The sequence below is a fragment of the Amborella trichopoda genome, chromosome 7 (assembly GCF_054954075.1).
Source record: "Amborella trichopoda isolate Santa Cruz 75 chromosome 7, AtrichopodaSantaCruz75HAP2 v2.0, whole genome shotgun sequence".
NCBI lineage: Eukaryota > Viridiplantae > Streptophyta > Magnoliopsida > Amborellales > Amborellaceae > Amborella > Amborella trichopoda.
Window position 1 is genome coordinate 37,456,543 of NC_142342.1, and position 15,660 is coordinate 37,472,202.

General features: G+C 34.3%; 1 pseudogene; it reads right to left on the reverse strand.

Moving 5' to 3' along the window:
- Nucleotides 1-265: 265 nt before the first annotated feature.
- Nucleotides 266-12,615, reverse strand: LOC105421148 (protein DMR6-LIKE OXYGENASE 1 pseudogene; annotated as a pseudogene).
- Nucleotides 12,616-15,660: the final 3,045 nt, after the last annotated feature.

Genomic DNA, 15,660 nt, shown 5'->3' on the forward strand with positions numbered 1-15,660 from the left:
TATTTTATTTGTTTTATTGCGTGATTTTCCCACTCATAAATGCATGCACATCGTTTTATGTATTATTTGTGTCTCATAAATCTGGGTTCCGCTACGCACATCTGCATTCATCTGAAAGGACTTGACTCTGTGAGCCCAACAGTTACATATGAATCAAATGAAACCAAAATTTGAGGAGCTTTCACAATCAATTTTAAAAATAAGGGGTTTTTACTAAGGGATATAGAGCTGAGGCACTGAAAAATAAAATTAGAGCCTACATAAGTAATTTTCTTATGATTGTAATAAATTTAAGTAATCTTTTCAAGAGATTGTTTTTCTGATCCTCTTTACCTCTGTTATTTAGCAAATATATAAACAATTTGTATTAAATGAGACTCTCAAATTGTTGCTCCAATCTCTATTCTACCTTTCAACAGCCTTCCAACATTATATAATTAGGCAAAGGCACACTGCCATTGAAAACAGTTGTGTCCAATACAGGACTTGAAACCCTTATTTTCACTAAATGCATTTACCATATGGAGTCAGGTAACCTATAGAATATTGACAACCATGTCACCAATTGCATCAAATTCATTGTGGTTCAGGATGCTATGCCTTATAAATCTCTAGAAATATTCACTCTACACAATACTTGAAGTGGTCAAGGACTGTTTTCCCCTTGAGTTCCTGGCTAAAAAACCTGTCAAAGAACTCCCAAAACGTGTAACTCCTGTAAATTGCAGGGCTTTCGTTGCTCACTAATTCATTGGCAGGCCCAATTAATGCAACTAAAGAGGGACCATAAAATTTTGGTAATGAAATTCGAGAGGATGTGGAATTCATAATTGCAACGTTGTTCTACGCTTTTGAACCACCCATTGGTTATAACCTAAACCATTCATACCAACACATAAAGCTCTCTATTTTATGGTATGATAAACACATGATAACATAGAACAGAAAGTGAAAGGCTGTAAGAGAGATAGAAAACTAAAAGACACTACTGAAGATATTTGAGTCCCCAAAGAGCATTATCCTATTGGGACGCATAGTTTAATACTGTACATCTACTCCCTCAGCTAGGACTCATATTTGGTGGGTTTTCTCAACAAGAAGCTTTAGAGTCAACTGAAGAAATTAGAATCATTGGATCAATATTTAAAAAAAAAAAAAATGAACGAAGTTCTCATAAAGTCCAAAATTTGAATGCATTCCATATATTATGCTCCCAAGGGAGCATAGTTCAGTTCTAGTGCATCGGTCAGATGACCTACTCGAGGATTTTTACAAGCTGAATTTTTGGGATCTCACCCCCGAAAAATTGGACGGTTTCTACTCAATCTTGAGATATAATCCTTTTCAGGATACTTAGATCCCACGCTCTATAAATGGGACGATTTCTACTCAATCTTGAGATATAATCCTTTTCAAGTGTTTAGATGGTGCAATTAAAATTATTCTTTGTTGAGGTTAATATATGTATCAAAGAGGTTATATCTCCAAATTTTGGGGGGCCTAGGCGGGGTTTTATCTGTGGAAGTAAATGGACAGTATACTTCTGAGGGAGTAGAATATCATTTGGGATTTGAACCAAGGGAATGAATCTGCAATATGCTTTTGTGGGTGTGCATATAATCTTTCTGGAATATTCAATTGCCAAGTAAAAACTATATATAAAATCACATCACCACGACGCTCATATGTCCAATGGAAATAGTTGGAGTGTGTTGTTGTACTGCTCAAAGAAAATCAAAACCCTGAGCTGGAAGAACATCATATCCCAACCGTCCAGGATTGACATATGACTGTCGAGTTGACATATTTATTTTCCAACAATGGACTTCCAGAAATTGTGTATGAACTTCTAAAATCTTGGACTCATTAAGGGCCATGTTTCTATTTTGCGGAAATAAAGATGCTTTTCAAATTGGATCCATGAAACACATCGTGCCTTAATTTAACAATTTCTTATTCAGCTAGTCAGGGTGGCAGGGCACCATAACAAGACATCCTGAATTCCAGTTCTATCATAAGTAAGATATTCATTTCTCATTAAATTACCCCCAAAAACACCCAAAAACAAAAGGTCATAGTTATTATAAACAATGTGAGCCTAGTATTGACATATGTGAATACTTTGTAACTCCTTGTATAAAAATAGCACAATGTGATTAATTCATTTAGAAAAAAAATTAAAGACATTTAGTTAGTATAAATAATGTGAGCCTAGTATAGACATGTGTGAAAACTTGGAGACTCCATGTTTAAAAATAGCGCCATATGATTTGTAGTATGGGCTGCATTGAAAGTATCATAAGAAGAGCCCAATTATTATCAAGGTAAACTAGGCTGCATCATAAGAATAATGAGAAGAGCTCTGTATCGTACCTCGCTATATTAACCACAAAAGAATTTTTCTCCGGTTTCACGATGATCCATTTTCCATCTTTGAGCACTTGCAATTCTCCTTCTTCATCATGCAAAAGAACTGTAATGCCATTCAGATCGGAATGGCCTTGAAGCCCAAGTGTTTGGTTGGGATTTGGACATGGAGGATAGTAATTTATCAACTGTATTTGATTATGCTTGCCAAATTTCTCATTCAAATAACCAGAATCAAGTCCAAGACCTTCAGATAATAGAGCCAAGAGCTTTAGTATCAATGCCCTGATCTCAAGAGCATACTTGCTAGCAACCTTCCTACAAGAAGAGATCTCCACTGTGTTAGATAAGCTTGAAAACAAACAAAAAAGCAAATGTAAAGGGGGGTTTTAGGGGGGAAACCAGGCCAATATCGATACTTTGTCGAAATGGATTTGGTCTTGGCCGATTCCCAGTCCAAATTGACGATTTCATATCTGGATTGCCGGGTTTCAAATAAATATTGATTATGTGCCACATTCAAATGATGAAAGAAATGGAAAAAAATAAAAGAACCTTCAATTGCTATCTCTCTTGAGTTGGTAATAGAAAGTCTCTAGCAACGAGTTTGTCCGAATGTCACAACTATTAGTAAAACCTAGTTATAGGGGCCTTTTGAATGATAATTAATACTGTCAGACTATTTGATCTGAAACTAACATATACCCTGGTCAATATTATTTTATTAGTTGTTTTGTACATACATTGTAATATATAATATTTAATAATTTATTTTTATTTTATAAACTTTGTTGTTTTGTGTTATTTAGGGCTAAAACACATGATATTTGGAAAAATTAATTTTAATAAAATAAAGATAGCTATTAAAAAAGATAAACTTATATGCAAAATTCCATATAAGTCTTTCATATAATTTTATAAGAGACATTTTCAAAGAATAGATAATTTTTATCAAGATTTACTTTATTGAAATAGTAAATTATTAGTGATAATGATTTGATCCCAACAAGCCTAAAATTCTACTCTATAAAACTCATCATTAGAATTGATAGAAGCATGCCTGTCATTTTATAATAGAAGCAAGACTTGGAAGGACAAAATAGTGCTTAACCGGAAAGAAAAAGCACAATTTCATATAGACCCCCACAAAAATTCAATTTCGTAAGAACCGCTCTACCATTTTTCCTATCGTGCGGCGTTAATTTTTGAATGTATATATGATTCCATCCCCTCCTTATTTCCTCCCCTTACTTTGTTTTTTTCAACGCAATAACTATCCCAAACAAAAGAAGCTAATTTTTCCAATTCTCTCTCTCTTTCTTTAGAAAGATTTAAGGCAAACATTGTGGAGAGGGTGATGTATATTTTGTCACTTTTATTGATGTTTTTTAACGAAAAACATGGGTTTCTATGCTAAGAAAGACATCAGATGCCATCAATTATTTCCAAAACTTGAACGCATTGGGAGAAATAAAAAAGGTAAGAACATCAAGTGTTTAAGAACCGATAATGAAGGGGAACTTTATCCTAGTGAATTTAATAATTTTAGTAGTGAGCATGATATTGCTAGGAGGTTGAAAGATCGTAAAACACCTCAACAAACTGGTATTGTTGATAAGATTAATTGTACCCTTATAGAGCATGCGAGGTGTATATTAAGTGTTGTCGGGTTAGAGTAGTGTTCTGAGCAGAAGAAGTTTATATAGTTTGTTTCCTAATTATTAGGTCTCTAAGCTTCGTTATTAGCTACAAGAACAACAAGAGGTTCGGACAGGTAAATCTGTTGATTAGTCTTTCCTTTGTGTTTTTAGGTGTACTGCATATTCATTTATTTTAAAGGAGAAAAGAACTAAGTTGGATGCAAAATCCAAAAAATGTGTTTTTATTAGCTATTTTGATGGTACAAAGGGTTATTGATTGTGGGAGCCTACTAACCACAAGATTATAGTTAGCCGGGATGTTATCTTTAATGAAAATTCCATGCAGAAAAAAAAAGAAAAGCCAGATGCAAAAACTATTGAGATGGAATGCACCCATGAGAACTAACGAGATAACGGCCAAGACCAAGAACCTGAAATTATCCAAGTGCTTGAAAAATATTTAGGTAGTGTTGAATTGAGAAGATCCGATAGACTTAAGAAGGCTCATATGGGGCTCAACGACTATGTCTTGTCATATGCTTACCTAATAGAGGTGGGTGAGTCATGTTCTTATCGTGAAGCATGTGAGGTCGATGAAGCTGGTCAATAGAAAGCATCCATGGAAGAAGAGATGGAAGGCCTATAAATAAATAAGACACGGACCTCGTCGAATTACTAGATGAGCGAAAGGCAGTTGGCAGCAGGTGGGTCTTCAAGAAAAATAAATCTTCTGATGATACTATTGAAATGTATAGAGCTCGATTGGTTTTGAAAGACTATGATCAGATATTAGGTATTATTTTTCATGATTTTTATCTTGTTGTGCACATGTCCACTATTAGAGTTGTTGTAGTGATGATTACAATTCTTGATTTAGCGTTGAATCAAGTAGATGTGAAAAGTGGTTTTTTTAATGATGACTTAAAAGAATAAATTTATATGACACAACCTGAAGGCTTTGTTAAGGAAGGTAAAGAGAATTTGTTTGTTGGCTCAAGAAATCATTATATGGGTCGAAACATAGGTCGAGATGTTGGTACAAATGATTTGACACTTTCATATTGAGCTTGAATTTTTATATATGTGAAGTTGACTATTGTACATATTTTCATGGATATAGTGTTGGAAATGTTACTATCTTGTTATTATATGTCGATGATATGATTATTATAGAACAAAACAAAGATAATATTACAACACTTAAAGCTCAGTTGATTAGAGAATTTGAGATAAATGATTTGGGACTCATTAATCGAATTCTTACGATGCGTGTAATAAAGACAGGAAAAATAGGAAAATATGGTTAACCAGAGGAGCCATGTGGATAGGGTTCTGTAGGGTTTCAATATGCAAATTGCCAAACAAGTTAGTACCTCATTGCTATGCATATGAATTTCCCTTTGAAACAACGTCCTAGCACAGAAGCAGAGACGACACAGATGTCTTGAGTACTATATACATCAGCAGTAGGTAGCCTCATGTTTGTTATAGTTAGCATAATATTCGACATAACACAAGCTGTGGGAGTTGTGAGTAAATATAAGGTAAATCCATGTCATTATCATTGGACCGCTGTGAAGTGGATCCTTTGGTATTTGAAGGGAATTATGTAGATGCAGATTTTACAGGGAACTTGGAAGAAAAACATCTACTACCAGATATGGTTTTTCGTTGGGAGGTGGTGCAGTTAGTTGGTTATCAAGGTTGCAATCGGGGGTGACTTTATCTTCTACAACTGTTGAAAATTTGTTACTTACTTGTGCATCCAGAGAAGCAATTTGGCTAAACATGTTACTTGGTGAATTCTGAGTTGTGCAAAATATGATTCCATCCCCACCTCATTTCCTCCCCTTACTTTGTTTTCTTTAACGCAATAACTACCCCAAACAAAATAAGCTATTTTTTCCAATCTTCTCTCTCTCTCTAGAAAAATTTAAGGAAAACATTGTGGACAGGGTGATGCATATTTTGTCACTTTTATTGATGATTTTCAAAGAAAAACATGGGTTTCTATGCTTAAAAAGACATCAAAAACCGTCGATTATTCCAAAAAATTTAAGGCGTAGGGAGAAAATCATAAAGGTAAGAACATCAAGTGTTTAAGAACCGATAATGAGGGGGAACTTTATCCTAGTGAATTTAATAATTTTTTATAGTGAGCATGGTATTGCTAGGAGGTTGACAGATTGTGAAACACCTCAACAAACTGGTATTGTTGATAAGATTAATCGTACCATTATAGAGCATGCCAGGTGTATATTATGTATTGTCGAGTTAGAGTAGTGTTCTGAGCAGAAGCAATTTGTACAGCTTGTTTGCTAATTATTAGGTCTCTCAGCTCTGTTATTAGCTACAAAAACTAGAAGTGGTTTGGACAAGTAAACCTGTTGATTATTCTTTCCTTCATAAATGTGTTGATTATTCTTTCTTTCATGTTTTTAGGTGTGCTGCATATTCATTTATTCTAAAGGAGAAAAGAAGTAAGTTGGATGCAAAATCGAAAAGTGTGTTTTTATTAGCTCTTTTGATGGTACAAAGGGTTATAGCTGGTGGGATCCTACTAACTACAAGATTATAGTTAGTCGAGATGTTATCATTAATGAAAATTCCATGTAGAAAAAAAAAAGATAAGCCAGATGCAAAAACTATTGAGATGGAATGCACCCATGAGAACTAGCGAGATAACGGCCAAGACCAAGAACTCGAAATTATCCAAGTTCTTGAAAAATATTTAGGTATTGAAGAATTGAGAAGATTCGATATACTTAAGAAGACTCATATAGGGCTCAACGACTATGTCTTGACTTATGCTTACCTAACAGAGGAGGGGGAGTCATGTTCTTATCGTGAAGCATGTGAGGTCAATGAAGCTTGTCAATAGACAACACTCATGGAAGAAGAGATGAAAGGCGTATAGATAAATAGGACACGGACCTCGTCGAATTATGATATGAGTGAAAGGCAGTTGGTAGCAGGTGGGTCTTCAAGAAAAATAAAACTTCTGATGATACTATTGAAATGTATAGGGCTCCATTGGTTTTGAAAGACTATGCTCAAATATCAGGTATTGTTTTTTATGTGACTTTTTATCTTGTTGTGCACATGTCCACTATTAGAGTTGTTTTAGTGATGATTACTATTCTTGATTTAGAGTTGAAACAATTAGATGTGAAAAGTGCATTTTTTAATGATGACTTCAAAGAATAAATTTATATGACCCAACCTGAAGGCTTTGTTAAGGAAGGTAAAGAGAATTTATTTGTAGGCTCAAGAAATCATTGTATGGGTCGAAACCAACGTCGAGTTGTCGGTACAAAAGATTTGACACTTTCATATTGAGTTTGAACTTTTATAGATGTGAAGCCAACCATTGTACATATTTTCGTGGATGTAGCGATGGAAACGTTACTACCTTGTTATTATAGGTCGATGACATGATTATTACATAACCAAACAAAGAGATCATTGCAACACTTAAAGCTCAGTTGATTAGAGAATTTGAGACAAATGATTTGAGAGTCATTACTCGAATTCCTAGGATGCGTGTAATAAAGGCAAGAAAAACAGGAAAATATGGTTAACCAGAAGAGTTATGTGGAAAGGGTTCTGTAGGGTTTCAATATGCAAAATGCCAAACAAGTGAGTACCTCATTCCTATGCATATGAATTTGCCTTTGAAACATTGTCTTAGGACCGAAGCAGAGACGACACAGATGTCTCGAGTACCAAATACATCAGTAGTAGGGAGGCTCATGTTTGTTATCACTAGCATCATATTTGACATAACACAAGCAGTGGGAGCTGTGAGCAGATATAAGGTAAATTCTGGTCCTTATCACTGGACTATTGTTAAGTGGATCCATCAGTATTTGAAGGGAATTTGCAATGCTTGTAGTTGTTGCAATAGAAAGGATTCGAAAGTCACTGTGTTGATGTAGATTTTGCAGGGAACTTGGATATACTAGATATGGTTTTTCTTGGGAGGTTCTGCAGTTAGTTGATTGTCATAGTTGCAATCTGTGGTGACTTTGTTTTCTACAGTGGCTGAATAGATTTTATTTACTTATGCATCCAAAGATGCAATTTGGCAAAACATGTTACTTGGCGAATTTTGAGTTGTGCAAAAAGTTTATCGCTTCATTACGATAACCAGAGTGCCTTGTTTCTAGCAAGGAATTCTATCTTCTATAAAGTTACTAAATATATTGATGCTCGATATCAATATCTTGCAAAAAAGTCATAGTGATGAAAATTCAACGGATATATTAACTAAGCCCATTAGAAAGAGGAAGTTCACTTGGTGCAGAACTTCCTTGGAGTTTGTGGTTACTTGATGATTAGTAATTGGTGGGCAACAATTTTTAGAATAGGCTAAGTCAAAATAGAAACATGTCCTCAAGCAAGAGAATGTTAATAACATCAATACATGTTTCCTATTTTTAGAAGACTTCATTTTTTTTTATAACTACTTAGATATCTTATATATATAGTAATCCTATTTCGTAGGATTTGAAACCTTGTGGATACGGGAAAGAGGGTACGCATTGGAAGATCGAAAGCTTTCCTAACTCCTATAACATAGGGAGAGAGAAGACGGGTCACATGATTGCATATGAGTTTCTCTTTAAAAGGGTTATGTTTTGTAGAGAGAGAAAACAATGCAAGGAAAAGTTTAGTAAAATGGGCAGTTTTCTGTAGCCTTTGGGTTGTGTTCTAGAGAGAGAAAGACTATGTTTCAGGGCTTGAGAGAGCATGTAATCCCTCGTATTCTCCATGCCTGCATAATATTTTTCTGAATAGCGAAAGAGAACTTTGTTATCCTGTATTATAGGAAACTTGCCAAACCACGTAAATCTTTTCGTCCCTATCTTTTCTCTCTTTGTAATGCTTTTCTTTCCTTAAACCTCGGATTTTATCCTCTATAATTTTCACCCAAAAGTGTAGGCCCAAATGCCCTCTTACTTACTATTCTTTAAATAAATAAAAATAAAACAATATTCTGTATGACCAAACAATTTCTAGCCATAAATATAATGAAATGTATACAATGATACTATTTACTTTTGATACAAAGATTTGAGATTAGAGATCAGGTAGTTGAGGGTATGTCATTATTTGGGCACAAAGTCTAAAATAATATTTTTGGAGTGTTACGATACAATTTCATCTCTTGAATTTCACATCCAATAATCGTGACCTCCTCATATAAAAATTAAATGATCTCACAGTATACAAACCTTAAACATAATCATGGTCCAACCAATGTGGTAGGGGGATGCCGAGGGGGTGGATGACATTGTACCAAGCCACCTAGCCATGCTGGGTCTACTTAGTTTCATCAACGCCTAAGAGCTGATTGGACGGTGATGACACTTATAATCATGAATTTTCCATCATCATACAGATTATAGTTAGGGAAAGTATAGAACGAGACCATTTATTATTGAAACAAGGTGGTCACATTAATCTTGACCATTGGATGTGAAATTGGGTGGCTGCAATTATTCCATTGACCAAGCTCCAACTTCAAAAGGAATTTTTTCGAATTTTGTAACACATCCAAGCTATCAAATTTCACATCGAACTGTAAATGATTTCATTGTATACAATCCATGTTAGTTATATCGTGATGGAGTTTACACCATCATACGGATCATAGTTCTATTATGCCAAATACAAGCACACTATGCAACCTATAGCTTTCAAAACTACTAGGACCATCAGGCGGTCTTCACCTCTTTAGGACCATACACTAATTTGGACTTTTCTATCTCTCTAGGACCATCGACAAATTTTTTTTTCCACTCTCTAGGGCGAGACCAAATTGTTGGGCCACATTTTAACCATCGAATCTTGACCACTATTAGGGCTTATCTCTCTGGGGCGAGTGCATAGGATTGATTGACATCTTAGTTGTCAAATTTTGATCCGAGCTGAATGGGAATTTTGAAAGGATGAAGTTTCGATAAGTCTTAAGTTTTATGAAAGTAAAATAAAGTCTAAATTCAATTTCCATCACCGACATTTAAATTTGAAATTCATAAAATTGCACAAATCATGTGGATGTCTATTCTTATTTTTGGGACGAGGTTAACTTATTTTCATAGGGCCACACTACTATTAAACAATTTTCTTGTAGAAAAAAAGTATTCCAAGTGCAAATTGTCTAGGGAAAAATATAGGGAAAACCATAGATACCCCCAAATCAAACTTTCTAGATATGCCTTAGTATTTTTTTTTTTTTATACCACACTAATGATTTGAATTTTTTTTGCACTACTCCCAGCACAAAGGGTGACTTTTTTGGACCAAAATATCTTCGTTTTAATCCACGTTTCCCACTCCAACTCCCTCTAACCTGGTTTGAAACAAAATGTGCCAAAAGGACACATTTTGTATAGGACGAGCACATTGTCAAAAGCCAAGCCAACACATTTTTGTGCCGAAAATGACCATTTTGAAGATAAAAATTCAGTCCGACATATTTTTGTGCCTAACTGGCACATATTGGATGCTAAAGCCTAACTGGCACATATTGGGCATCAAACATGAATTAAAATAGGGGGTATCTTTTTCCTAAATGACCCTGCTTTATGATATAGCGGGGTAGTTGCAAAAATAAAAAGTTTAGGGGTTAGGGAATGATTCAAAAAGTATTAAGGGTTTACATGATTAGAAAGTAGGGTCCTAATTTTTCAAATGTTATAGGCACCTCCAAATTTTACTTTCGAGGCATCCACCTGATACAATTTCGACACAACATGTGTCGGACTAGCTTATGTTGAAATTGCTGGCCCAGAATAGGCCTAGAAAGAGAAAGGGGGAAACAAGGGTTAAACTGAGGATATTATACTCCAAAAGAAGTTACAATTTTTGCTTTAGATGGACATAAAAAAGACAAAGTTGGGATTAATAGTGTGATATCAAAAGTTTTTTTTTTTTTGGGGTGGCGGGGTGGGTTACAGGGGATATCCCTAGAAATTCTAATTTGGTACATTTATCTAACATCTCACTTAGGTATTTGATTTTTTTTTATTGATATCCCTAGAAATTCTAATTTGGTGGGTAACTATAATTTTCCCAATTACATAACATCTCATTTAGGTATTTGATTTTATTTTTATGAAAGTAACATGGAAAATATTTTTATAAGGTGCACGTTAGGGACCTATTGTGAAAGATTGTTCTAGCTCCCAGTCGATCAGTTCAACCTCCACATGTACCAATATAAAAAATTTAACTTCTAAAAATAGTATATCTAGTACATATTATCTAGATTATCTAATTTTAAGAGTTTTAAGTATTTATAGATATGCTCGATCTCTCTATTATTGAAACTTTAGACTTCATAACACTGCAACCACAATATGAAGGAATATAGGCATACATGACATAGATTTGTTGATCTTATTAATAAATCAAAGAAAATATTAAAAAGTTATTCTTAAGAAAAACAACTCTTAATCACTCACATATGTAGGATGTAAAATAATTGAATTTGTAATCACCATTTAGTGTCGAAAATTAGAAAAATATATAAAAAAGGCTATTTACTTTTAATACAAGGAGGTCACAACCAAATTTATCTGTCTTAATCAACATCTAATTACTATTAGCAATTGTGATATCTTTGTAACAAAGATAAATGGTCTCATAGTACACACTCCCTAACAAATTTAAACATAAATACCAGTAATTTTCTGGCCTTCGAGGTCATGAGTCTGGGTAACCGGTCCTAACCAAGCAGATCTAGGCAAAGCTATAAAGGCTTAAACGTTTTTAGATAAACTCAAAAAATACGATAAATATGTTTAAATTTAATTCAAAACAAAATACAAAAATAGCGCAAAATAGGTAGGGGTATTTTAAAAAAAGAAAAGTTTATATAGAGCCAAGGCTCTAAACAATCGAATTAGCGCACAGCTCAAAAATTTCACTAGAAGAGGTTGGTTTGATGTCCAAATATAATCAAATTGATCATCCCGACATCAAGATGCATAGACATCAGGAAAAAACATGGATTTCAAGTTTTAGAATAGGACATCTTATAAGGCATTTTTGGACCGTCAATTTTATGGTTTTCAATATTTAAAGAAAAAAAGGGATGGATGAAGTTCATGAAAGCTGAGAGTTTTTTTTTTTTTTTTTGTTAGACGAAAAGTAAAGTATATTTCAGATTATTTCCCTTTTTTCTTTTGAGTTCCTCACTTGACAACCCAAAATAGCCAAAACCAGCCACAATCAGCTGCTGGTTCCAGGCAATCCATACCTTTTTCTTATGAAAGAAATGCGAGAGAGAGAGAGAGAGAGAGAGAGAGAGAGAGAGAGAGAGAGAGAGAGAGAGAGAGAGAGAGAGAGAGAGAGAGAGAGAGATCACCTGAAAAAATCCATAGTCTTCAGAGGCTTTAGAGATCTGCAGGATAATATTTTGTTGACCTAAACAATCAGAAACACGACTGAGATCGATTACAGGAATGGATTCAGAAAGGGATTCGTCGGAAGAGAACTTGGGTCGTTCTTCAAGAGGAAGGATGTACTTTTCTGTCAAATATTTGGAGTTGGCACCATTGCTTATGAGTTTCTCTAATCCTTTAGCAACCTCTGCCATGGCCGCTGATGAGAGACAAAATCTGCCCACTCTTCGCTGTACAACGTCCACTTTTGTGAGCCAACTCAGGAGTCGAATACCTTTGTCTATTTTCTGCTATTCAATCATCATCGTCCATTTAAATGTATATTTGTTTTTATTTAAAAATACTTTTAATCATTTTTATTAAGTTATGTTTTAAAAAAAACCTAAACCCCAAAATTCAGTTAAATATTTTAAATCAATTAAAAAATAACACATAAACTTAATTTTTAGCCAATAGAAACAACATTGTGAAATCTAAATTAAAATTTTCTCCCTCCATTTTCCTATAGTGTGCATTCCCTTCTACCTTTTCTGCCCTTAGATATCTATAGTGATGTTATTTCAAAATAAGGCGAGATACATTGATACAAGGAGGTTTGACCATAGCCTCCTTGTTCTACTCATGTGATAAGGACAAAGTTTTGGTGAGTCAACGGACTCATCAAAACATGTGCCTCCTCATTTATGAGACATCCATCCTTGCTGTACCTCCTCACAACAGGTGATGCTGACTCACTAAATATACTTTTTATAAGACTATAATAAAGTAATAGTTTCCATATTATCTTATAATTTTGATATGTTATTAGCAATTTTTCTTCTTCATAGTTGGCAGTAATTCTCTAAAGTTATTTTTATATTTATTTAGTTATAGGTAGGCTTTATATATGTTTAAACAAATTATCCATAATAGCAATTATGTATTGGTTTTTCATATATTTTTTTGCTAGTTGTTTGATTTAAAATTCGGAAAATATCTTCATACCTCCTATTTTTAAGTTTTACATCTCAGTCGACCGAAGTTTTCAAAACATATCTTGTGATATAAAAATTCTAAGTTTTATATCTTTTAACCCCTTAAGCTAAGTTTATTCCTTTCAACCCTATTTTTTTGCCCCAAAAAAATATAAGAAAGAATTATCCTTTTAAACATCATTATTTCCCTTTTCACATAATTTTCTCCTAAATCTGCCTCTCACTACCTGTTTTTCCACTCTCTCTCCCCTTCCCCGTGTTGCTCACGCTCTCTTTCCCCGTTAGAGAGACAAAGAGGGTGAATGTTAGAGAGAGAAATTTGGGGAGAAGTATCACATAAAGCGATGAGGGGTTTAGAATGAGCATATCTTTTTTATATTTGTTAGTGTTAAAAAAATAGTTAAAAGTGGGTAAAGTTAATCAAGGGGTTAGGAGATATATTTTGAATCATTCGGTCTATTAAGATATGGAACCAAAAAATAGAGGGAACAAAAATATTTCCCCTTTAAAAATTATTTCTACTAAATTTGAAATGATATATAAAAGAGCATGAGAATCATAATAATGGATGTTACATATTCATTAGAATATTTTTTACATATTGTCCCATTGCTCATTTTATTATAAGGTGAGAGAGTGATAGATGGGGGAAGCCACTGGCTCACCAAAATAGGTGTGTCTCCTTTTGCAGTAGGCATCCATGTTTATATTGGATGTCGAAAAATATAATTTTACTATACCAAATGGAGGGTGGAAAAAAGTATTAAAAAACGTAATTTTTAATTTTCAAAAATAAAATATTCTATATACGTAAACCACAATAGTTGAGATTATCAAATCCTAAATGTTTGCGATGGATATTTTAAGAGTGATTGTAGGGTTATTAGGACCCTGTAGTATGCGGAACCTGGTTTCCCAAGATCATGCACATAGAAGGCTAAATGTGAAGTAGAAAAATACCACTACGAATCGAGTGTAAGAAATAAAACAATAATAAAAACCATACCACCACAACACAAGATTTACGTAGTTAGCCCCATAAGGCTATATTCACAGTTTTGGCAAGTAGAAATCCAATATTACAATGACGATTACAATTTTTTGTTACAAAATATATACCTATTTTTAAACATCGGTAAGAACCTTATTGATCTTCCCTTCTAAACATGCTCTCCCGCCAGAGTAACAGAAATGATCAACATCTTCTTCTCCTATCGCTATACTGCTACCGAAAAGAGCAAATTGAGAGCAAATGAGAGACTCTCCCTTTTTTTTTTTTCTCTCTCTCTCTTGGAGACCTATCTCTATTGTGAAGATTCCTTCCCATAACCCCTAGGAGGTGAACCTCAAAAGGATGAGTATTATGTCTTCCTTTAGTCCTCTTTTATAGAGAACACTTGGGCTTTATTTTGTTCCCCAAAGAAGCCCCCGTTTTCATTTCTCATATTACTCTCAATTTTTTGAATAACATATAGGTAAAGTGACTTTGACTGTCAACAAATCTAACAATATCCACCTTGATCGTAAAAATCGCCAAATTCATCTTGCCGACTTTCGTTGAATAGATTTCTTAATTTCTTATCACTTGCTTCCATTGTGGAATTTTCTAATACACTTGGCATCCATACTTCTCCACCTGAAACCATGTCTCCATCAAACTCATTATTCATATTTTTCTTAATGTAAGTCACCTTGTCCTCTGATACCAAATGTAAGGTTACGAGGAACCCTACCTTGCGGAACCGAGAATCTCAAATACCGGGATCCTACCCAAGATCGTTTACATAGATGGCCAAACCCAACAGGATCGCATAATTAGCAGTGAGTTAGCTGAGTCACCAAATACGTTTCCTTTAAAGAATGCCGATCCGGATTGGATCGTTGGATCGCATAAAAAATGGTAGTGACACAAAGCCTCATTCACCCATTGTATTTCTTAAATTGTGTACATCAAATTGGGACAAATTTTTTTTTTAATTTCTTAATTTTTAACACAACACTCGTTATGAGACGGTCAATTAAGCTTTAAGTCACTAGTTGATAGGGCACTTTTATACCTTGCATGCTTCTAACTTTCATTATTCCGTCACGTTGGACTAACTCTTGGAGGAGTGTGCATATTAGGAGTGTGCATCCAATTAACTTTCATTATTCCCTAACGTTAAAATAGAGCCCTTTTATCCAAATGATGGTGGAGGAGTGTGCATATCTGGAGCAGTTGTGGTGTCAAGTCTCAGTTGCAAAGTATGGAAACGATAGGCATGA